Raw genomic sequence first — 24,058 nt, 5'->3', positions numbered from 1 at the left:
TTTGTCATATTCAATATTTGTATGTTTGTATATATATTTTTCGTTTAAAGGCAATACATATAAGAACACCTCACGGTTCAATTACAGTCATTATTGATATATATATATTTATATAATGGCATTGTATAGGATGGGACTGTTTTTTAACACAATTCTCTGTTCTTCATAATACTTTACTATGTATGTATTTTCTGTTTTTAATAATAGAACATAATTTCGTTCTTTTTGGGCTGTTTGAACTGTTTTATATATATAATATTAGGAAAAAAAGTATTGAGAAAATCAATGAATAATGGGATCATTATCATCAAGGTTTCTGGACGTGTGTGGGGGACGCAATGCAATTTCTTTAAAATCAAAAGATAGAAACATTTTTCAGAACAGTAAAACGCAAAAGTATAGACATTAAAATGAGCATCAAAAGAAACAGGTGTATAGACTGAATGCCGTAATAAGAATAACTGTATAAATAAGACGACAATTAGATTAGAAAATGCCAATATGAAAAGCCCTGGCTCCGCTAAGCGCAATAATTAATTAAAATAGTTTAAAGGTGTATTACATATGTCGATATAAACCGAATCTAAAGAAGGCATGAGTGGGACTGCAGGTGTATCATATGAATGAATCGCTTGTGATCTGGGGACACTAGTCTGAAAAAAAAGAAAAGCAGTGAGCTGTCCCTGGTTGAAAAAAAAAACTTTGTGAAAGTGCCCTGACGTCATACTCCCACAATGCTTACCGCCCCATAACTCCGCTGCAGCCTGAGGGGAGCCAGGCGCACTCGGGCCCCGAATATAACACAAATTATTCCGAGGGGGGTGGGGGGAGAAAAACATCGGGAAAAGAAGAAGTAACCGACGGATCGAAGCGGGCCGAAAGGGATCGGCGGCGTGGGGCTCTCCCGCGGTGAGTGTCTGCTGCGAGATGGAAGTTACCGGGGCTCCATGTGAAATTCACTAATGCGGTGCTGGAAACTTTTCCGGTGGGTACAAACTGCCCCCCCCCTCCCCTCCGTGTGTGTGTGTCTCTGCCGCTCGGTAACAGCTTCTGCTGTTTGCACGTGTCGCCTTAGGAAACAACTTGTTCTGCTTATTATTGAAGAACTTGGTTTTGGGGGATTACGTAGCAGGCTCGCGCTCGACTTGTTGTGACCGCGGTTGTTGGCCAACTATCGCGGTGTCGGACTGCGTGATCCTCGCGTACTTCGGCGGCAGCGTGGAAAAGGAACCTCTGGGTATTTCGCTGTTAAATACGCGATTTTAGGGAGGGGGGGTAATCATGTTGCAAAGCGAGCGGGAGATTGTAGCCGTGCACATTTAGACCCGCCCCCCCCAACTCTTGTCTCGTGTTCTGTGCGTCTTTTTGTTATTTTGTTTCGGAGCGATCTGGTAAGCTTGATGCACCCCCCCCCCCCGCTGAAATATTTATCAAAAGTTGGTGGCACGCTGTTGCAGGGAAGGGGGAGGAGTGTGTGTGTGTGGGGGGGGGGGGGGGTGCTGTATTTCTGCTATCCTACGTTTTACAAATGAGTGTTTTCTTATTAACCTAGATTGTGTCTTTCTGTGAGGCAGAGTGCCTAAATAACAACCAAGACAACGCTGCCCTCCTCCCTCCCGTCAAAGTGCGGGGGTTGGGGTCAGAATGGGGGGGGGGGGGTTCCCTTCATGCACTTGCTATTGATGGCTGACTTGCCTGCTTTTCCTTTTTTTCATTGGCTCAGCAGCGTGGCAATGGGCAAACACTGTCGTTGAAGTAACTTCCAGTGGTTGTTTCTCTCCCTTTGGGGGGGGGGGGGTTGTTATTTGATGTTGTTACATGTTGTTACATCAAATAACAACCCGTTACATCAGCTCCAGCATTGGTGATTGTCGGACCCAAGAAGATGCGGATCATGTTGGGTGGGGGGGGGGTCTTAAGTGAAGAATGTGATGACAATCAACTCTGCCTGGTTTCATGGGTGTTAATTAATACGGGGGCTTTACCATATTATGGTGACAATATATTTAGGAAAAAACTGCAAAATAGTTGGTGCACCCCCGCCCCCCAACCCCCCCTAAATAAAGCAACAATTGTCATATGCTCACAATATTGATTAAATACTTTTAAAAACATATATAACTATATACATCTCTTGAAAAGAGTAGCAGGGTTTCCTCCCTCCACTTGGAGAGTGGCGCCGCTTGTTGCATCAAGGCCCGCGGCTCCATAATAAGGAAATAGAAGTGGTTCTGTCACGAGACAATGGCTTTGTTGCTGCCAGTCGCCGTGCACGCCGAGTGTGTTGTGAGGTTCGCCCTCACCCGTCCTGGTTTTCATCAACACTTTAAAGAACCATAGTGTGGGTATTCTGGTGCACATGTTTATAATGTGTGTAATTGGTATTAACAGTGTTATAGAGATTTGTGTACATTGTTCAACCATAGTATAGTTCAATACACAGATAAATTACTTCTTTGTTTCATAAAAACATTTTTATTGCGTTCTTAAAGTATGAGAAGTCACAGGCCAAACAAAAACGAATAAATGCAGTTTTCCAGAAGATACTCCGCGAGAAAATCTGACTTTTCAATAAAAAATTATTCACCAATCCACAGTTCGTAACATTACAGTAGTTAACTGCTGTGTCCGGGTAGTACAAAAACACTGCTTCCCTATCTAAATTCATTCAATACGTTTAAACTAATACAGGGCATGAACTAAAATGGTAAGAACAAATATTAGGATGTGTGTAAAAACTGTAGAACTTAGTTAAATGAAAAAAAAGACTCAAGATATTAAAAATACAAATTTCCTATTAGGATGTAATGAACAGAACAAGCAGATAAGAGTTAAGTCGGATATCATTTCATTAAATTAATTCGACATCTAGTGTGTAACCTCAGATGTGCACTAACCCTGTGCTGAAGCCATATTCTTGTTAATATTGTTAAAAACATTGCATTGCAGTAAAGCAAGATTTAGCCATTCAGTCACAAATTAACCTAAAAAATTACTTTGAATATTTCGTCCCACCTGTCAGCATCTGTGTGCAGAAAATGAAATCCTGCTACTTGCTTTTGAGCTTCTTCTCATGAGCCGCCGTGCACGGCCATTACTTCCACGCCCCTTTAGTGGGAGGCAGGACCTTTCATGTTTTGCCCCTTTGTGATGGAGTGAATGTTTAGTGAGAGAGTGGGGGGGGGGGGGCAGAAGGAGAGACAGAGCGTTTTTCTAGCTGGACGGGAGGTCTCCTCCTCTAAAGCCCCCCCCCCCCCCCACAGTCCCTTGCGCCCCTGCGGGCAGCGGTTGGTAGTGGCGGCATCGACGGGCCACAGGCTGATTTCCATGAGAAAAGAGCATCGCTTGCATTTAATGGAAGGGACGGCCCCTCTGATGGGACAAGTGGTAGCTAATGACCAGGGAAGAATCGGAAAAGAGCTCTGATCCCTTCCTTTGTACTTCTTCACCTTTTGTGAGGCAGTGATGGGGGGGTCGGGGGGGGGGCACTGGGTTCACGCTGAATGGATGTTGTTCCACCGAGGAGATGCAATAAGATATGGGCTATTTATTTTTCTCTGAGAACATGGCAAAATAAGTGTGTTTATTTTGAGGGATGGTCACATGTATGTGTGTGTCCAGTGTCGTCGGTTTCAGACACTAGCTGCTGGTCGGGGGGGGGGGGGATATGCATGAGCGATTCTCAGCTTGCTTACTTATTGCGGGCTGATTTGAAGCATCACATTTACAGACTATTTAATTCAAGCAAAGCCCTTGGCCAGCTGTTTGTAAGCGTTTGAGAAATGAGGATTTCTTTGTTAAATGGAAAAAGGGGATATGTATGAGTTGTTGTCATATTCATATTTCTCCCTTCATTGGACTTGTAGCCTTCTCATTGTAGTTTAAAAGTATGATACTTAAACTGTATATGAAGTATTAATCGATAAACTAAAAATGTTTTAAATTCAAAGCGTGACTAACTCTTCACAGGGAAAAGTCAAGTTTGACAGCAAAGAAAGATGCCATTTTCCTTTTTGGTTCTTGTAAGACCAGTTGCTTACAGCTATTGGCTAACCCTAGCATGCTTTTCACAGATATAGCTAGTGCTCATTTTGGTGAAGCTAAATGCTGTAAACATAAGTATTGCCGGCGGATACTGCCATGTGGCCTGCTAGCGCGATGTGGTCGCTAATGGTAGCGACTGTCAGCCAACTTTTAATACACATTGCTCCAAGACACACACAATTACTGAGAGTCGTTTTCTAATAGCCTTCTATAGGACTAGAGAAGATGCCCCCTGCTGGTTGGTAGAGAAAGTAAAAGTTAGAGAGCCTTCAGCATTGGCTTTTCAGACCTGGAGGTTGCCTGCGTGCACTCAGTAAAACAAAAACAATCAAACGATCACTTTGCCGATTCGTAAAACACATCTTCACCCTGCTTTTTACATCGCTTAAAGTAAATACAGCACACAATACATTTACTGCATTTAGTTGACAGCCATGACAGAGAGTAGAATGATGCTTTTCTATGTAGGAGACTGATTCAAAGCAGATAGTTGTACAATGCGTACAACACATATGCATGAACACACACGCATGCACACAGCTATTTACTGGGCTAATTAAAGTCAAGAGTAAAAACCTTTTATTATGCAGAGGCACAGAGTTAATAATAGACGCAGCCACATGCTCACGCGCCTTCGGACCGGCGGGTCCTACAGCATGCCGGTCACAAATAGTAAGAGGATGCTAGATGCTTAAACCGCATAATGCCACTTTTACTCACTGATCTTTTTCTAGGAAGCGCAGGGCAGCTGTGGCTATTCAGAACCTAGATGCATCCGTCAACCATCACCCATGGTTTACACACACACACTGTTTTCCACCCTGGGAGCATTTCCTTCTTGTACCTTTCTTCATTTCTTTTTGTGCCCTCTTTCCCGTCCCTCCATTCCTCAGCGTTTGGCCCCTTCTCTCCCGGAGTTTACAGCCCCCGGGCCACTTCCGCCAAGCTGTCTGCAGCAGATTTATTAATAGGCTTTTCTCTCTCTGCAGTAAACACGGCGCTGGTTAAGGGGTCCTCACTCAGACACTGATAGACTTGTACTTAACCTTATGCACTGGATGACTCCAGAATAGAAGGAAGCCTGTTTCACTGATGATCCACTGCAGATGAAGTCACTGAGGGACATAAACAGGAGTAGTTAACAGAAGTAGCGTCCAGTAAGGCGCTTGGTGATATTTGAACAGGTCGAGTTTGTCATCTCAAGTCCTTTTACAACTCGGACACATTTTCGCTCCCGAACCGGAGATTTGCGCAGTTTGGTCGGCTGCCGTGCGCGGCAAACTGTGACGAGAGTCGTGAGGCGCCAGGTCCTCAGGGAGGATGTGTTCAACAAACCTACCAATCCTTGCATAAAAGATCTGAAGATATCTTAGGAACGTGTATTTCTCAATTGTCGTTTTCCGTTCAATCCAGCGACACCTGTCAAATTCAGCTTGTTGTATCTATGCGATATTCACAGGAAGCAATTCACTTAAATTTAAGCAACAAAAATATTTGGTTAGGTTAGAGATTCTTTTTTTAGCTCAAATAACCTCACTATGCCACTACTACATTATGCAAGTTTCTTTATTAAATAAACCAACGTTGACTTCTCAGAAAATACCAGATGATTCCTGAGGGTTAACTTTGAATAACAACTCTGTGTTTTTAGATCTAGCGAATACCAGACTTTCAACCATGAGTCTTTTTGAAATATATATGTCACCTTTTGACCTTTTGAGTATCTATGATTCATCCCACATTCTTCTATATATTGTTTCGTGTTGTATAAAATGCGCTCACCCATGAACTGCAAACCCAGAAGGGCCTGTAATCCGTTGGAAACGATCACTGAAGTATTTTATATAAAACAGCATTTTTCAGCAAATTCTTCTTACTTTTATGATTGTTTTAGTTACAGATTAATCTACAGATTTTCCTCTTGGTTAATTAATCAATGGTATAGTTTGTAAAATGTCAGAAAAATTAAAATGAAACTAATACTCTAATCAAGTTTCCAAAGTGAAAGTATATTCGGCCTACTAATGTAACATGTAGAAAGTCATATTAAAAGCTGCAATAAGGGAGTTTTGTCACTATTCCAATTATTATTTTCAATTTTTGATGGACAAAACCATAAATAAATAATTAATTGGAAAGAGTTTGTTAACAATCTGAGATATTAAATGACTTAGGGATGAAATAAACAATATCAAAACACAATAAACATGCTCATGAAATGAATAAATAAAGATGTAGAATAAAAATATCAGATGATTTAGTTCCCACCCTCTAAAATGTGAGTGTGTACCGTTCCAGACGTCGGCAAATTGAATACTTTTGAAAATGTTTGTCTTTTGAAAACGATTAAATTCGAAATCTGTCTTTTTATATATTGAAAAATCACTGGTGATATCACAAATATAGGTTGCAGTAAAAATAGCATCCTGCCGTGCAGGATAAGGCGATTCCTTTTGTTGAAATAAACCGATGTTCATGGCACTATGCACACTTTAACCCGAGTGGCTCATTCCTTTCCGTTTTATGTTTAATTTTCAGACTTATTTGGTCTGTGTCAATGTTCACATAGTGAGCTTCCATTGGAGCAGAAGTGGAAGTATCATGTGCCGTGACCGAGGAATGCACCAGGACCGGACAGTCTAGAAAGCATGCAGGGATTCAGCGCGCGTGTGTGTGTGTGAACATTAACATATAGTGAGTCAAAAATGCGATGGAACCTGATCCACTCTGAGAGGACGAGAGGAAGTGTGACTCCTGACTCACTACCCGCTGCTCCTCATTCATTCATCCTTAGAGAGCGAGTATGAGTGGGCCGCGGGGGGGGGGGGGTGCATGCACAGCGTCTGATGACACATCCCCTCCCTCCTTCCTTCGAAAGGGATTTATAATAACAGCCTCCGCCGCCCTGCCCTGCCCTGCTCAGCAAGCCCCCCCTTCGACTAAAGAATGGCTTTGAACAAACCGGGATGCATGTGTAAAAGATAGGGGGTGAGGATTTGAGTTACTGAGTTGAAATCAACCACTTGATGAATGTTTACTCTCTTGATTAAAAAGCTTCCGTCTGACACACACACACACACACAGACACACAGACTCTGACTCAGTTTAGAGTGAGACACTCATCGCAGAGAGATTCAAAGTGTTTCTCCAGTATATGCTCAGCGCTCTGGTTGTATCAAACGTTAGTGATGATGGACAGAGCTCGATCATAACAATAGGATAGTAAATTAAAGCCACTCAGCTAATTTTTTAGCTCAAAATATACTTTAAATATTTTGTAAACTTCTTGTGCTGCTGCACAGGAAAGAAACACTTGTTTAGATACATTAACAATATTCTTTTTAACAATGCTCAAACAGAACCAAAACTAGCACTTTAATTGTACTCATAATGGCTCTTATCTATAGCAAGTTTTAAATTGGCTTATTTGATGAAATTTAACTTTTTTGTCTTCAGGGTTTCTATCAATTTGGATTAAAGCGTCAGCTTAATGACATACATGTAATGTAATAAAAACAAAATATCGATAAGGAACCAAAGCAACTTGCAGGATCAAATTTAAGAGTACTAGTATGGAGCCAAATCCAGGTCAAAAGTTTTGTTCATTTGAAAAAAAAGTGAACCTGAAAGTTTAAGTTTTGTTGTTGAACATTAAAAAATACAACACTGTATTCAAAATAAAAATAAGTGAGTTTTGAATATAGTGTTTCCAAAACCAAGTGTATAATAATAATAAAAAATAGTCAAGAGTCAAAACTTTATTCACCCTGAAAATATTTATATTTTAATAATATATATATATATATATATATATATATATATATATATATATATATATTTTTTTTTTTTAATGTTCAACAACAACTTTTCAAATGAACAAAACATTTGACTTGGATTTGGCTCCATATACTAGTATCCGTAAAATAAAAACAATACCCATCCCTATTCATTAATCCAAAAGAATACAATGCAAAATAAAATCTATATTAGTAAAAAATGATAAATAAAAGTCCAAATATAAAGTGTAGAAGAAGTAACATTGTGTGTGATATTAATGTGAGAAAAGGGCCTTTTGGATGTGTAACAGGCAGCAGCCTACAAACCTGTTAAGTGTCTTAAAACTCCCATTCTCTCTCAGAAAGTAGGCTAATTGTATAGAAGTCTGTCAGAAAAGGACTCTAACTCTTATTCATCCCCTCAGTAGACATTGTAAACGTGAGTTTATGGTCTCAACTCTAGTTTTAAGTCGTCTTTGGTACACCATGACGTTCATTTTGTACATTATGGCCCATTTAGAGTCCAACAGAGCATACAGCAGGGTATGATCTAGCAAGGAGCTGGCCCTGACCTCCTATATATATGGTCTTTGGTGGCAGCTCCTGCAGCCTCCACCCCTTTGTGCTCTTTGTCCAATGATGGTCCAGTTCTGTGGTTCTGTAGGACATGGGACCTCGCTCAGCCAACCCGTGTCTGTTGTCCACACCTTGTCTCATGCCTGGCTCAAAGATGATGACGTTTGATGAGGCAATTTCTTTTCCTGTTATTTCCATTCTGGTATATCAGGTTCTTTTATCACTTGAACAGAATGTAAAGAATTTATCATTTTGGGCTGAAAAAAATGAAATTCATTGAATAAAATGAAATTAGTAACAAATTGGCTTTGTTTGTTTGCCTAAACGAGTATCTGCACCAACACAACATTTAAATACCACTAATGCAATAAGAATAAATAGTTCTTCACTTGGGGCAGGACATATTGAAATGGTCATTTGGTATTTCCTGGAGTGATGCTCTCCTCCTTGTTTATCAACCTGCACACCCCCTCACTGTACATTTCTCTATCTTCCGTCTTTCCTTAAGCGTACTTCTCCATCTAATTATTTCTTGCAAGTACACTCCTGTGTACCATTCTCCTGTTAGAGCTTTGATCCCCCCCCCCCCCGCCCCACTTTCTCCTTCTCCCCCCCCCATGCACTTACCAAATTAAAGCCCCCTCACCCCCTCGAACGCATTCCATCAGCTTCAGAAACACACACACACACACACACACACACACTTTGCACCAATCATGTAACGGCACTTCCTTGCATCTCTCTTCCTCTCCGTCCACCTTCATCCCCCTCTGCCTCTCCCTCTCTCCTTTCCCCTCAAAGTTTCAGTGGGGAACGACAACAAGTTGGAAAAAATGAAAGTGGGTTGACAACTGCGAGGTCCCCTCAATGCTTCCCCTCCAGGGCCAGTGTGAGGTTTTCAGTTTGATTGAAGGCCTCCTTTCTGTGGGGTGCAGTGTGAAAGCTGTCCTAATTGAATGATAAAGTGCCCTGAGATGGAGTGCAGTGAATAGCCAACAATGGCCAGCCTGTGTGTGGTAGAGGGATTTTGGTTCACATCCAGCCTCTGCCTCTCTACTCCGGGAGTGGAGCCTATTATAACGCTCTCTGCTGGACTCGGTCATGTGACGCCACCTCGCTCCCCGCTCCCCCCCTCTCTAGTCTCCCCCCACCCCACCTCCAGCGCGGCCTCGGCCAATCCAGACACACTGCCGGCCTCCTCTTTGCTCTGCAGCCTGTGGTTGGATGCTCACATTTTGCCAGCAAGTGACTTTCTGTGGCAACTATCTGTGTGTGTGTGTGTGTGTGTGTTTGTGTGTGTGTGTGTGTGTGTGTGCCTGCCTGTATTAGGTCATAGTGTGCACTGTCCACTGCTCCCTGGACACGGCACAGAAAAACTGACAGGGAACTTTTGACCCCTTTACCTATTATTCTCCAGCGTTTGAGGATTACCGCTTTGGGGCGGGCGGACAGACCCGCCAATGGGGGGTGGGGGGGTCAGGGGTGGATGGGGGAGGTGCAGACGGACACCGACGTTTACATTTTCCTCAGCGCGCTCACCTGTAGGAGCGCACGTGTAAAATAAAACTTTGAGAATTTCTTCGGAGGGCGGTACCGGTTGGGGGTTGAGCCGCTCTGCTATGAAAATGGTGAGGGAAACACTGTTCACCCGTGTACATGAGTGCTGAGTGTTTTTAGGATGGTCTGAAGGCCAAAAGACAAGAAAAAGAGAAAATCAATTCGGTGAAGCGATATTTATCCCGGACCGCCCTTTCATTGGGTTTGTGCTCCAGCTGTGGTTCTCAAGGGACTTCAATTTGAGATTGAGTGATGTTTTGCTTTTTACAAGCCATCCCCTGTGTGATGAATTATGTCTTTTCCCAGTTCTGAATCTCCACTCTTTAATGTAAAATATATACTGGTTCAAACACCTGCTGCTTTGGAATGTTGTGAAAGATCGACCTGTATTCTCAGCTAGATGGCAGCATGGCCACCAAGAACCCGTTTGATTAGTTTCTATCGACGTTTAATCTGAGAACTGGGTACTTTGGTTCCGCTGCATGGGTTTTTCTGCTCCTGGGGGTTGGGGTTGTGTGCAGGGCGGGTGTGGTGCAGGGCGGGTGCACGCTGTGGTATGGGATGCCGGACAATCTGTTAACTATTTTACACTTAGACTGAAACCTAAACCTTTTTCCCAGAGAGAAAAAACACACACACACATACACACTTCTAACAGAGCTCCTTACATTCCCCGTCACCCGCGCACACACACTCTTACACACATACTTACACATATAACGTGTTGGAGCGGTAGTGAGGTGGAAGACCACCTTCTGGCATCCCAGTCATTCAAATGAGTGTGTGTTTATACCTCTGACGGATGGAAGAAAGGAGGAGGAGGAGTGCTGTGTTAAAACTGGAGATTCAACTGATCACAAACCTCACGGAGGGGGTCATTTTTTGGATCAGCAAAGAAAAGGGGAGGAGTCAGATCTATCTTTGCTTTCCATGTATTTAGTAAATAATAAGGACCCTGCCCTGGTCCCGACGTTGTTCCCAGGTATAAAAACTGTGTGGGATGGTTGTGCTTTAGGTGAGACTTTAGGTTAGGTGTGTCTTTGCATTGCCACTGTTTCTAAACCAACTTGACATACCGGCTTGTCCACATGAATTGTGAGTCCTCCGCTCTCAACCCTGGAATACGTCAATATATTGACTATTGCGACTGTGTGTCAACCTTGTGTCCCTGAATTATATTACTAATATATAAATATACTGTATAAATAATAGTATAAAGGCATGCAAGAGTAATAAATAACCAACCCGAAAATACAAAAATGTACTTTTTACGGGTCTTTTATTCTCCCACACTCCTTCACTCCTTCACTGGTTACCAGTGGCTGCCCGCATCCAGTTCAAAATATTGGTTCTCACGTACCATGCTGTGAATGGATCGGGTCCAGCCTACATCCAGGACATGATGAAACCCTACATCCCAACCCGCACAGTCTGCTCTGCATCTGCCAAGCTGCTTGTTCCTCCATCTCTGAGAGAAAAGCAGAAAAGCTCAGCGAGATCACGACTCTTTGCTGTCCTTGTCGAAATGGTGGAATTAGGGAATCAGACTCCACTTCCACTAGGCTATGTAGTTATGATCAGAAAGGTCTTCGTGACGTCAAAAGAAGCGAGAATCTTAGATGCCTTCGTCCATGTGTTGTCACTGAGTCATGAACAACCAGTATCAAAGTATTACTTTATTAACAATGTTGCAATATGAATGAGTTATGCTAACGGTCATAATTGTTTGTTCATCCGCCAACAGGTAATTGGGAAACAGAATTATCTCTTTTCTAGGTAGGTAAGCATTGAAGCTCCTTTACTTTAGCATTAGATCATTCAAACAGCTCTTTTATGGCGGCCACTTACACTAATTCCGGGTCATTTCACTCAGTTAGGAACCTTCCTAAGAAAAAACTATTTGAATCCAGCCTAGATCTGGTCCAGGCTGCCTTTGTTTGCGTTATAGTTCAGACTACGGAACCTCCTCAATAAATAACTCGCCACCTTCTCACAATTTGGTTGGTTTTTGCCGTTATTCGCACTACTTAGAGCACATGTGTCAAACTCAAGGCCCGCAGGCCACATCCGGCCCGTGAATGAATTATCTTTGGCCCGCATGATCAAATCTATTTACTATTAGAGCTGGCCCGCCGGTATATCATACGCATCACCATAATACTACAAATCCCACAATGCACTCTCCATGTGTCCTCGCGGGCCTGCGGAATATAAAAACAGTTTTCAAGACGGGTGGGAGGCAGGTCCGTGTACCTTATCATTGTCCCTTTTACTGTAAAAACCTTACCGACAACTTTTTACTCCGTTAATTCTTTTTGTGGTTTTTCCCCATAAAATGAAAATACGAAGCGTAGCCGCTAAACCGGAAGTACGTCGATTTTCACAGTAAGAATCAACGCAACCGTCTGCAATGACGGCGGTTACCAGGGTAACAAGAGGAGAAAAGTTCACTAACGGATATAAATAAATAATCCTGGTCTGACGGGATGTGTTAGCAGCAGTAGGTGACTACACTCGCTGCTCTTGGCTCTGATATTTATTGTCCACAAATTGTGTTTCTTCAGTGAGCAGAGCAGAGCAGTTCATGGATATCGCAGAGTAAACGTGTTCGCATCATAAACGTGGTCACATATGTCGAACTCGACATATGTGACCTAGACAACTCAAAATTAGTTTGACACCCCTGACTTTGAGGGATCGGTGCTGGGAAATGCACTTCTTTTTTGATACCTAATATTACAGTTATGTGATAAACCAAATAGGATGCGCTTTATTTTTCTTACCGTTGACAAATTCCACACAACAACAAATGTTTTCACAGCCTGATTCCGCTATTCCATAGAGCAGTGATTCTCAACTGGTGGGCGACCCACTAGTGGACCCTTTTTTAGTGGGCCTTTGCATGGGAAAATAAAAATAAAAAAAATTCATCCTGTGATTTTAAAAAGGGAAAAGATAAGACTGGCGGCGCAAAGAAAAACCGCTAGCAGAGTGACGTTTGATGAAAACGACATTGACCATCTGATTCAGGGAACACAAGGTAAATATTCGTCTCTGGGCTGAGGCTGAGACCCAGGCATATTAAGTTTATAGAAGACTTATTGAACTAGATAGCATGTCTATTTTAAAAAAGTTTCACAACTCAACCTTTTGTTGTTAGCAGTTGTTGACAATTCACCACTACTCATAAACTAGGTTCTTCTTTTTGCATAACATAACTGTGAGTAGCTTTCAATACAAATGACTGAGTGTGAAATCTTCTACCCATTCTGGAAATAACAGTTAAACCCAGTGTTTAAATAACAACTTTGACATCAACGAAATGAATAATTGGGCGGCGAGAACCCTACTGAAACTGTAGAGTTTCTTCTTGTTATTATTTATCTGCCTCGCAGATGCATGCATCACCAGCGCCATGGAGGTCACGGATGTGGTACCTCTACCTGTTCTGGCAAACCATTATGCTAGGCCTTGTGAATGCATGGCTGATCTATCGTTGTAACTGCAAACTACTTGGTGTCAAGAAGCCAAATGGAGCAAATTTAAGAAGCTTCCAGGCAGAGGTCGCAACAAGCCTTATTCTCCTCAATTAACCAAGGGGGCGGCCATCACTCAACGCCACATCCCCTCCAGAGTTTGTGTTGGAATTCCAGATGGTGTTTGTGTGGACCTGGTGTTCCTGTGGCCTGTAAACGGTTCTGCACCAAACAGAAAGAGATTGTCAGGTCAAATCAGTTTCCACTTAGGAATACGTTTCCGGCCAATGGGACATATATGTAACATTTCAGTTATGGCGGATATTTTGAATACTATGTCAGAGATATGTTCTAAATAGAGCTGCAACTAACGATTATTTTAATAATCGATTCATCTGTCGATTGTTTGTTCGATTAATCGATGAATCGGATAAAAAAATAAAAAATGTAAAAACATTAATTTCCAACCCTTTATTGAAAAATAGAACTGACTGTGCACTTTCTATATATGTTTTGCACTAACAGATTGCTCCTTGAACATCCCTAAGTAAGCAAATAAAATGGACTAACACAAAAAACATACACACATCGCATGATGTATACTTTACAGCCGCCAAATTAAATATATTAGGCACAAAATCATGAATCATTGCCGTGGTGCTCCCGTGCCAGGCCATGTCGCTTTTGCATATCTTACAATCAGACCTGTCAACCCTCCCGAATTTCAAAGCCCCTCCCGAAAATATCCCGGACCGACCTTTATCCTGATTTCCACCCGGACAACAATATTGCTGCACCATCCGTCACTGGGCGCGCTGCTTCAGACCGAACAATAATAAAGGTTACACCTTGAAGTCGAGTGCGGCGATTAGAACGTAAAACTACTGGCGCTGCAAAGAAAACCGCAGCACCCCCCCCCGTTGCCCGCTAGGACCCGCACCCCCCATTTCAGTGTGAAATACCTGGGAGGATTTAGGTCGCATTGGTTTCTCTGCCTCCGCATGTTTCAGAACAGTATTACGGGTCTCTCCGATGGTCTTTCCTTTACCTCAGCTCTGCTCTTTTTTATTTATTTTTCTTAGCAACGCTCTGCTGGCCGGAGCTTTTTTTCTTCTGTTCTGCTGCGCGAGCGCTCAACTTTTTTTTTCTCAGCTCTGCGCGGCGCGCTCAACTTTCTTTTAATACTCAAACATAATAGTCGCGCGACACAACGAATCGATAATGAAATTCGTTGCCAACGCTTTTAATAATTGATTTTAATCGATTTCATCGATTCGTTGTTGCAGCCCTAGTTCTAAACGTTGAACGTACGTCGGAGTCCCGCCAGTAAGCCCGACTTGCAAGACTACGCAAGGGACCGTTCATTGCTGCTTACAGTCCTCCACCAGGCTCACATACTCCCCTCCCAAGACAAGACTCTGTATTGTAATAGAAGTCAGAAGTGTACAAGGTGAACAGAGCAGGAGAGAGCACAGTTCCTTGTGGTGCTCCGGCGCTGCAGACCACAGTGTCAGACAGGCAGTCCTTCAGTCTGACAAATTGTGGCCGCCCTGTCAGGTAGTTCGTAATCCATGATACGAGGCGATCATCCACGCCCATCTGCACAAGCTTGTCTCCCAGTCTGAGGGGTTAGATGGTGTTAAAAGCACTGGAGAAATCAAAGAACATGATTCTCACAGCACTTTCCCCTTTGTCCAGGTAAGTATGCGTCCTATGCAGCAGGTATGTGATCGCATCGTCCACTCCTATCTTCTCCTGGTATGCGAACTGTAGTGGGTCCAATGCGTGTCGTACCTGAGGTCTGAGTATGTGCAGTAGCAGTCTCTCCATGGTTTTCATTATATGCGACGTGAGGGCTACTGGGCAGAAGTCGTTGAGTTCAGTTGGGTGGGGCTTCTTGGGGACAGGCACAAGGCATGATGTCTTCCACAGTGTAGGAGCCCTTCCAAGACGGAGACTAAGGTCAAAGATGTACTGGAGCGGCTCGGTGCTGCTCTGCTTCCAGCAAAAAGACTCATCTGTGAGTTCTGACACTGGGGAGGAGCGATGCTTCCCCCCCCCCATCCGATAAAGTCTGGCCTCGGTGTGGTTGTATGTTTGCGAGCCGCGTTGCCGCTCCCTACCGGAACACCCCTGCGCCCGCTGCTGATTGGGAACGTTTACGTCCTCTGCCCAGCCCCTCACTGCTGCTTTCTCCGCTCTTTTCATCTCGTTCTGGTTCTGTTGTTAAGCCCCATCCCTCCTGCTCGCTTCTCACGCGGCTGTCATCCGCCTCCAATTCGTAGAACGTGATCGAGTTTCAGAAAGAAAAAAAAGAAAAAAAATTCAAGGAATGCAAGCTGCCCACTGCCCTGTTTATGCAAGAATGTTATTTTTACAAATAACATTCTACCTTTTAACACACCCTTCCTGCACGCCCCCCCCCCCCCCCACACACACACACACACAACTACTTTGCTCCTTCCAATACCCTGAGCATTGTTTAAAAATACACATGGCGGATAGAGAGGGAGACGAACGAGGATGAGGAACGAGGAACAAGTGGGAAAAGACAGTGGGAGCCATTGGAACAAAAGCCAGTGGGACCACGCTTGTTGTTTTAAGCTGAGCTGACGTTGCCAAACTTAGAAATTGTTTGTCGCTGACCCCGTCTGAATCAGAGAGAGCCAGTGGCACCCCGGGGAAACAAAAGTGCGGCTGGACGGGCTGTGCGCGCTGCTATCAGAGCGGCTAAATGATCACTGTGTGTGCTGCTCCTCCACAGGCCCACTGTTGTGAAACGCTAAGCTAATAACCTGTAGCGAAGGTTGTTAGCGTAGATCAAAGGCCTACAGACTCAGCATGAGATGCTGTAAACCTCTCATCACGTGAAACCAAGTCCAAGTTTCTTTATTCAGGTTTTTTTCGTTACTTAACTTAAGTCAAAATTGTTATTTTCAAAATCCTAACTTGTTGCCTAAACCAAACCATGTGAACCTAAAAACTAAGCAGAACCAAGTTTCTAAGTTTATTTTCAGAATCACTATGTCTCTTATGAACAATAAAAGTGAATTTGGACTTGGCATGATCCATTTGGAAAATGAGAAGACTACAACATGAAGATAAGTGCCACTGTCCGCTGAATCTAAAGGAACCATCATCTATGTCACTTGAGAAACTCCTTAAATGTTTAATTTTGATCTTTTGGGATGAACAATAGGTCATATGACAGTGGTGACAGGACCAAACAAAATGATCACCTCAATTTGAGTAGTCAAAGTCTCGGTTTTCTATTCAGTCTCATCGGCGCCATTTGGAGCAACTAGAAAGATGCACTGAGTGAAGCTGTGTGCCAGCTTTGACTTTAATGTTGGATTGCATTTATACAAACCACAGTTTCCCCCTTCTAGCCTGCAAGTATATCACATGTGTCTCCCCCCCCACCCCGCCCTCAGCTCACGCACCAGATACTCAATGTAGCCCCTGCAGGTGTCTCTGCAGCTAAACCGTACTTCTATGTGGAACTGCTTTAACGCTTCCTGTTGCAGTCATTTTGTGTGCCTTCTTCCGTTAACTGTTACCGCTGTATTATCTGCATTAGATATTAGCGTATCAGCGCTGCCAAGACTCACAGATGGACACAGCGATGCACATACGAACAAATACACAATGTCGGGACTGAGATAAACCTAGACTGTATAAACCTAATAAAGTCATGATATTATTATATCATCCAATTTAGTTACTTACACATTCATATAGTATGTACTATTGTATACAGTACTACTCTGGTAAATATATCAAATGTTCCTGAGAACAGCTGTTCACACATTGCCCTTGATATGGCATGTTAGTGTGCGTGTTTGAGAGAGAGAAAACAGAAGGGGGGGGGCTTGGCGTGACGCCCGCTGGCACAGTGCCCACATCTCCAGCTGCTGTGGAGCTTGTGTCACAGGCAGGACTCTCTGCCAGAAGGGCTTTCCCCAGAATGAACTCTGCGCGCGCACACACACACACACACACACACACACACACACAAACACACCTCAGTCATGCTGCCCATGTGTTTGGAGTCAACATTTTGATAAAGCTATGCCAAGCTAACAGTATGTTCTGGCTAACGGAGTTTTCTTTTTCACTGCTTACCAATAAAGTGCTCTTTAACGTGCGTTAATGTAAACCTCATGAATATCATCTGTTGTTTACCTGGAAATGCTGAAGGCCAATTCATTTAGGTACTTTATTTAAGTAGCCGGGACTTTCAATTTTACACTTATATCCCGCCAGGGCTCTACAGTAATGTTAATCCCCACTTTGCGCAAATGTCGTACAAGCAAAGTATTTTGATTGTAGCTTCAATGCTGCGTGTGACAGTGATCACTGATGATGCTCCGTTGTGAGCAACAGTCCTGTCCAAATCGAGTTAGTTCAAAAGATAACATAATAAAGATATCATCAAAGTAGAAGCATATTTAAAGGAAACAAAAGTTAACATGAAACTAGATTGTGATGGTTAAGAAATGAATTGGTAAATGCTGTACTGCTGTACTTTCTAACTCCTAATTGCTCAATCTCAAAAAGTGGGTCACTCTTCTGATTCTATAGAAGTCTATGAGAAAATAACTCTACTTTTCATTTGATTTATTCCCTCAGTAAACATTGTCAAGTTTATGGTCTCACGATCTTGATACAGCTTAATGTTATTAAATGTACTTATTAAGAATGTAATGGAGTTAGATTGACCATAAAGCTGAGTGTTTTATGGAAAGGCTTAAAATGAAAGTAGCTTTTGCGGCAAGATCCATACAAGGCGTCTCTATGGCACTCCTCCACATTCCAAATATGGTAACTCTTCATTGGTTGCAAGAAAAAACAAGATGGCAACGCCTGTAATCCAAGGTGGCAACGGCGATACTGATGCCCCAGAAGGGCAGCCCACAAACTCATGGATGAAGCCACGATGAGGATGCCCACATCCTAAAGAGGGGTTTACGTTTTTTATTGTGATCAAATAACATATTTTCCAGAGAATGCCAATGCTGTGTAGGTGACCGACAACCAGCCATCTGTTTCCTTTATAAATGAATGAATTAGTCTCCACTGAACCGCCAATCATCGGTAAAGGCGGGTGAGATGGGCCTCGCACAATTCGATAAAAGCAGCAGGAGGCCGGAAGAGACGCCGGCAAATGATTACGATACGGCTGAGAACATAGAGCGCCGTGGCTGTGGCGGTGATGATTCAATTTAGCGTCTCTATTGTGACGTGTCTGATGTGGGTTCATGTTGGCCAGCTTTTAAACACACATAAACCAAGTCCAAGCTTTCAAAATCAAACCGCTTGTTTTGATAGGTGCCCCCGATGAGCACGCGCCGTCTGCGGCGACCACAGCAGCAGAGCGAAGAAAAGGAAGTGGCAGGAGGAGGAGTAGTAGAAGAAGAAGTAGAGGGGGGAGATGAGGCTCTTGATGAGCGCGTGTTTGAGTTGGCATGTGTGACTCATACAAACCAATGCGAGATGAAAGAGTTGGTCCATCTGGGTAGTTGTCTCTCATTGTTATTAATTTTATGCGGTTTAGGCCACTTGTGAACAACGAGATGGAATGCTGTGTGATGAGACCAATTCATAATTCTTCTCACTTTGTTGTGCAGGAGGACAATAGCCGCGTTTCTGTTTGTTCAGCGCTAAGAGAGAAGGAGACTGGAAAGCCAAGGGGCAGGTGGACTAAACTAATCTGAGCACAAGGGAGCTCAGTTTGAACCCGCAGACTAAATCACAGAATGAGTAGTGAAATGTATTCAGGCTCAGCATTAGGGTTGGGTATCGAGAATCGAGAATCGATTGGAATCGGGAGTAGCTTTGCGATTTACCCGGTATCGTTCAAAAGTTTAAAATTCGATTCCTAGTTTCGATTCTCAGTCCACCGGCGCAGACCGGAAATAGAACCTGCGAACACCAACGAAGAAGCGTCCACCGGAAGTGTTAGCATAACAGCGTGATCGAACATGGGCCCTTTCTCAATACCTGAGACGGCGAGAACGGACTTGCGTTCCCGCGAGAATAGACTCGGGAGACAGACTCGGGAGTCCTGACTCGCAGGTTCGGGAGAACGGAGAACGGACATTTCCGCAATTGGAACAGCAGCTGGCTTGATGATGTCACCACGTCAGCTGGTCTTGCTAATACGTTTTAATTTAGTTTTTGACTTAAATATTTTACTATTAACAAGCTTTTGTCTCATTTTCATTCAAAATTAGAAATGGTATATATAATATTGAGCACCATATATATATATATATATATATATATATATATAATCCGTCATTAATCAATCATTATAAAATAATTAGCTTTATTATTTTAGGAGGAGGTTGGATACAGTAACAAAAAATAAACTATTATACTAAAATATTTGAATGCACACACACATACCGTTTGTCTTGTTACTCACACATCAAGAGGCTGATAATCAGTGTAGTGGTCCTCGTACAGCAAGCTGCTGACCACACATCAAAGATCTTACAGAGAACTATACAATAATTCATATTATTCATATATTTTTTTATTCATTATTATTATAATTCAGAGCTTCAGAGTTTCTTTGAAGCTGTTGGTGATCCTTATGTGCTGTGTTGGGCTTGAGAGGATGATGGAAGGCTCAGTCAGGTTGGTGGGGGTTGGGGGAGTGTGTAACACTGAGTCCACGCCGCCCATTGTATGACCCCCACACACAGAATGGACTTATTTACAGCCTTTGTTTCCGGTTTCCCGGTGGGTTTCCACCAGAACATCCCATAAAGTTGTTTTTCCCTTTTAATTATGGATTTTGGACTCAAAGAATTTGCATGGAATTTTATAAATCTAATAAATACAGAAAAATTCAAACATGATTTTGGGTCCTACATTTTGGTTAATTGAACATTTGTCTTACTATTAATGATGAATACCTTATAATCATTTACTCTAATACTGCCTGAAGACACCCTTTAAGACTCCCCACCCCAGAAAAAGCCCTGTCAGCTCTGATTGGCTCATGAGAAAAATAAGACCATGGATTGATACATTTTGTACGTGCTGTTGTTTTTGCTACTTCTTACCCAGTTGTTGTTAAGTTATTTAGTGCATTGTGTACATCCGGGTGGCCCGGCCCTCGTGGATCATTCAGGCACCACAAATACTTTACTGTAGTGAAACAATGCAAACAAATACCTTGTGTCTGCTCTAAATTCTGCCAAATGATCTGTGTCAAAACAATGTGCCGCAGGGTTGGTTTAGCCTCTTGGGCCGCACCCAAACCTCCCTATAACTATTGGACATTCTTGGTCCCTGCAGGATGAACCGTTCAGACTTTGGTGAGCCCCAGAAATGCTCCTTGAGATAGCATTATATAAAAAAGCTTAAATTTGTCCAAAACTGTAAACCTACTGAAAATTCCCATTAGCCTCGGCTGTACTTTGTGTGTGGGGCTAATGAGCAAACATTAGCTAAAAGGTGCTAATCGGATGCACAATCAAAGCCTTTTTCTCTTCATCGCTTTAAATCAGTGATTATCAACTGGTGGGTCGGTCGCGGACCCGTTTTTAGTGGGTCGCGGGCCTTTGCATGGGAAAATAAAAATGAGACAAAAAAAATAAATAAAAATTCATCCTGTGATTTTATTTTGAAGGGACTTTTTTAATGCAACGGAGTGTAGTTTTTTTGCTGGCTTGTCGTCCATGTTTTCAGCAGCGTGTGCCAGGTTGGGTCAAATCACTCTGATATGGGGGAGACATTGGGTTTTTAGGATAATTAAACATCCTGATATAAAAACGTAACTCTTTTGGGTCAATTCGGGCTTTGATGTCTTAGCGGTTCCTATCCCACAAACGCAGGCTCTGGCTCTAGAAATACTCCCGGCTGTTGAATCCCGACTCAGTGGGGAGTTTACCTTTTACATTGGACGAGAAATGGTCAGATGATCACCTCCCTTTTATAACGAGTGTAAAACCAGCAGCGCTCTTTTAACTCTCCATTACAGCGAGTGAAGTCGGGAGACTGAGGCAGTGCAGTAGTGAAGGTGTTCCGTGGTGACAGTTAGATGAGCCCCGCCCCCCCCCCCAACCTCGAGCTAGACCACAGCCTAGGCTATCTTTAGCCAGGAACACTGCTGGTTATCATGGCCACATCCCGGCTCAATGTGACCACGACTAACTGCCGGGATGGTTGAGGGTTTGACGTGTGTGTGTGTGTGTGTGTGTGTGTGTGGGGAAGAAGCTTTACTCTAGGTCACAAGCAGGAAAGGAACTGAAACCTGGGGGTGGAGGGAGGAAGGACAGTGAGAGAACATTGTTCTTTATCATTGAACTAGTTTGATGATAATTCCCCACCAAGTCCTTTACATTTGTTCATCCCTGTGCACATCGGTAAGAACTTGAGCTGCACGTGTGTTCCAAGACGACAATGTTTTAGCTCCACGTTTGTGGGTTCCATCCCGTAGGAACAAATAAGTTCCACTGCACTAAAATGTCTGTTGAATGACCTCCTAAGGATTGATCAATTTTCAATCTCTTTGCAGCGTATTAATAACAATAAGTAGCCAAATGAAAACGCTTGACCTTGCAGCAACAGCTACTTTCAAACCTTCATCATATTTTTTACTGTTTCATGTTAGATTTTTCGCTTCTTGGTTATTTGATGCACAAGAGCTTCCCCCTAAATTGTGGCTGGCCAGACAAAGAATGTCGATATGACAGATAATAGCAGTTATAATAATAATAATAATGCATAACTTAATTTGTACACCACCTTTAAAAAAAGGAAATATGCAAAGTGCTTAACTTGAGGGAAAGAAGCCATTATAATAGAAAATAAATAGAATCATTTAAATAGAATGTATGGAATAAGATAAAGACACAGTGGTCTATTTTATTTGCTGGCAATGGTTTCCAACATCACAATGAGCTGATGGCGGCCATGCTTGCCTTCATCCTCCCGGGCTTCAGGTTCCCGGTCAAAGCGCTTAGTAAAGCGTGACCTGTGCCCCCCCCCTCCCCCTCATCTGGCTCTGGAGTCACTTGACTGGTGCAAAGATCCCTGACTCTGCCGTTGTACCAGAATCCAGGTCTTCCCTCCATTTTTTTTTCTCCCTTTTGACCTCCTTCATCCCGTTAACGCGCTTCCGCCTCTGCGCCCGCCCTGAGCCCCCTAAATCAGAACCAGAGAGCTGTGACTTTAGAATTCTTTTTAAAAGATTCAATCTTAAAAATAACTAATTTCACCTTAGGACTGAGCGGTCTTAAACTTTGAGTATAACAATACGCCACGTTTGAAAAAGAAGAGCAAAGTCTGCTCGAACATTAAAGTGACCTGCTTGAAAGCACCCGCCATTTTTCTTCACAACAGCTCACACTTCTTTAAAAACATCCCTGCTGGTCACTCTACTTTTTGTAATTGAAATCGAGAGGCATTGTGTCATCAGAGCTCCTCTTATCTGTTTAAGATCAAATGTGGGCCTGCCCCGGTCCTCCCCACCTCCACACACACTCCCCCCCCCCCCCCCCCCCCCCCTCAGAGTCCTGCTCTGGACTGGGCCGTCTAAACTAACAACCAAGCTCAGCGTTGCTGGGTATTCCCGTGGCAGGCTGTGAAGGGGTTAATGGCAGTCACTCAGCATGCGGGAGCCGTGGCAGGCAGGCAGGCAGTGCGGGGGGCTGACCTCTGACCCCTCAGGAAAGGAATGTGGAAGCTCTTTCATCCAGGAAAGAAACCAAAGACAACCGGCCAGTTGGAAAGTGGCGGTTCAATCCCACCCCTCGCCTCTCTTTGACGAGGAGCCGTGTGCAGAGCTGCAGAGCGCTCGTTGCAGCCATTTTGGGATGGAGCTCGACCCCGAGGAAGTGGGGTTGTTGCTCTGTGATCGGCGCCGTGAGGCCAGAGTGGTTGGAAGCGGCTGCGGTCGGGCTGACGGACAACTTGGTTCTGAGGCCCTGTGTGCTCTCACCTCTGACCTACTACATGTGTGGTGTGTTTGAAGTTACGTAACAAACAACATGGTCATTATATGAATGACCATGTTGAATGAATTTTTTTTTTTGTCGATTGACAGGTGGACTGACATTACCTTTTCCATAATTAGAATATAACCTTCTGACTGATGAGTTGGTATTAGATGAGACAACATGAATTCCTTATTTGACATTAGTATAAGATATGGACGTGGTTACGTGACTTCCCACACTTCATGGACTAACGTTTTTAAGGCTTGATTCCAGCGTTATATCCATTGCCATCTGTGTTTTCCATCACACCACTGATATTATTTAATAGAATTGAGCAACACATCCGTGATACAATTAGCATTGTATTTGTCAGTCTGTCATTAGCATTCAATCACTATTCTTCCTCTATCCAAAGCTGTCAAGGACGTCCTTACTGGCGAGAAAGAGTTCATTTTTGCTTTGAAAAACGTACAAGCCCTTCTTGAAACTTGTCTGAAAAATACAAAGATGAACTTAACCGTTCTTAAAAGCAGATAGACGGCTGATAGAAGCTATGAAGCCATAAATGGCCCTTCAAACACAAATAGACAATTACATGATTCAGTTTAGCAAAGCTGCTTTGTTCGAGTTATATTTTTCTAACTCTTTAGTAATACGAATGCATAGAAGAAAC

The 24,058-nt window shown here is 43.1% G+C and overlaps 1 protein-coding gene across 2 annotated transcripts in view; it reads left to right on the top strand.

The window, feature by feature from the left end:
• Positions 1 to 741: 741 nt before the first annotated feature.
• plagl2 (pleiomorphic adenoma gene-like 2) overlaps positions 742 to 24,058 on the top strand; it is a 29,318-nt gene continuing 6,001 nt past the window's right edge. Inside the window, exon 1 of one of the 2 annotated variants that reach the window (XM_062563113.1) lies at positions 742 to 909. The gene's annotated coding sequence lies outside the window, so the exon portion shown is untranslated. Of the gene's footprint in view, positions 986 to 24,058 lie in introns of both variants that reach the window. The other variant, XM_062563112.1, reaches the window with a different exon arrangement.

The sequence above is a fragment of the Pungitius pungitius genome, chromosome 1 (genome assembly GCF_949316345.1).
Source record: "Pungitius pungitius chromosome 1, fPunPun2.1, whole genome shotgun sequence".
NCBI classification, from domain to species: Eukaryota; Metazoa; Chordata; class Actinopteri; order Perciformes; family Gasterosteidae; genus Pungitius; species Pungitius pungitius.
Note: the sequence above shows the minus strand (reverse complement) of the source record. Positions and strands in the feature narration are given on the sequence as shown.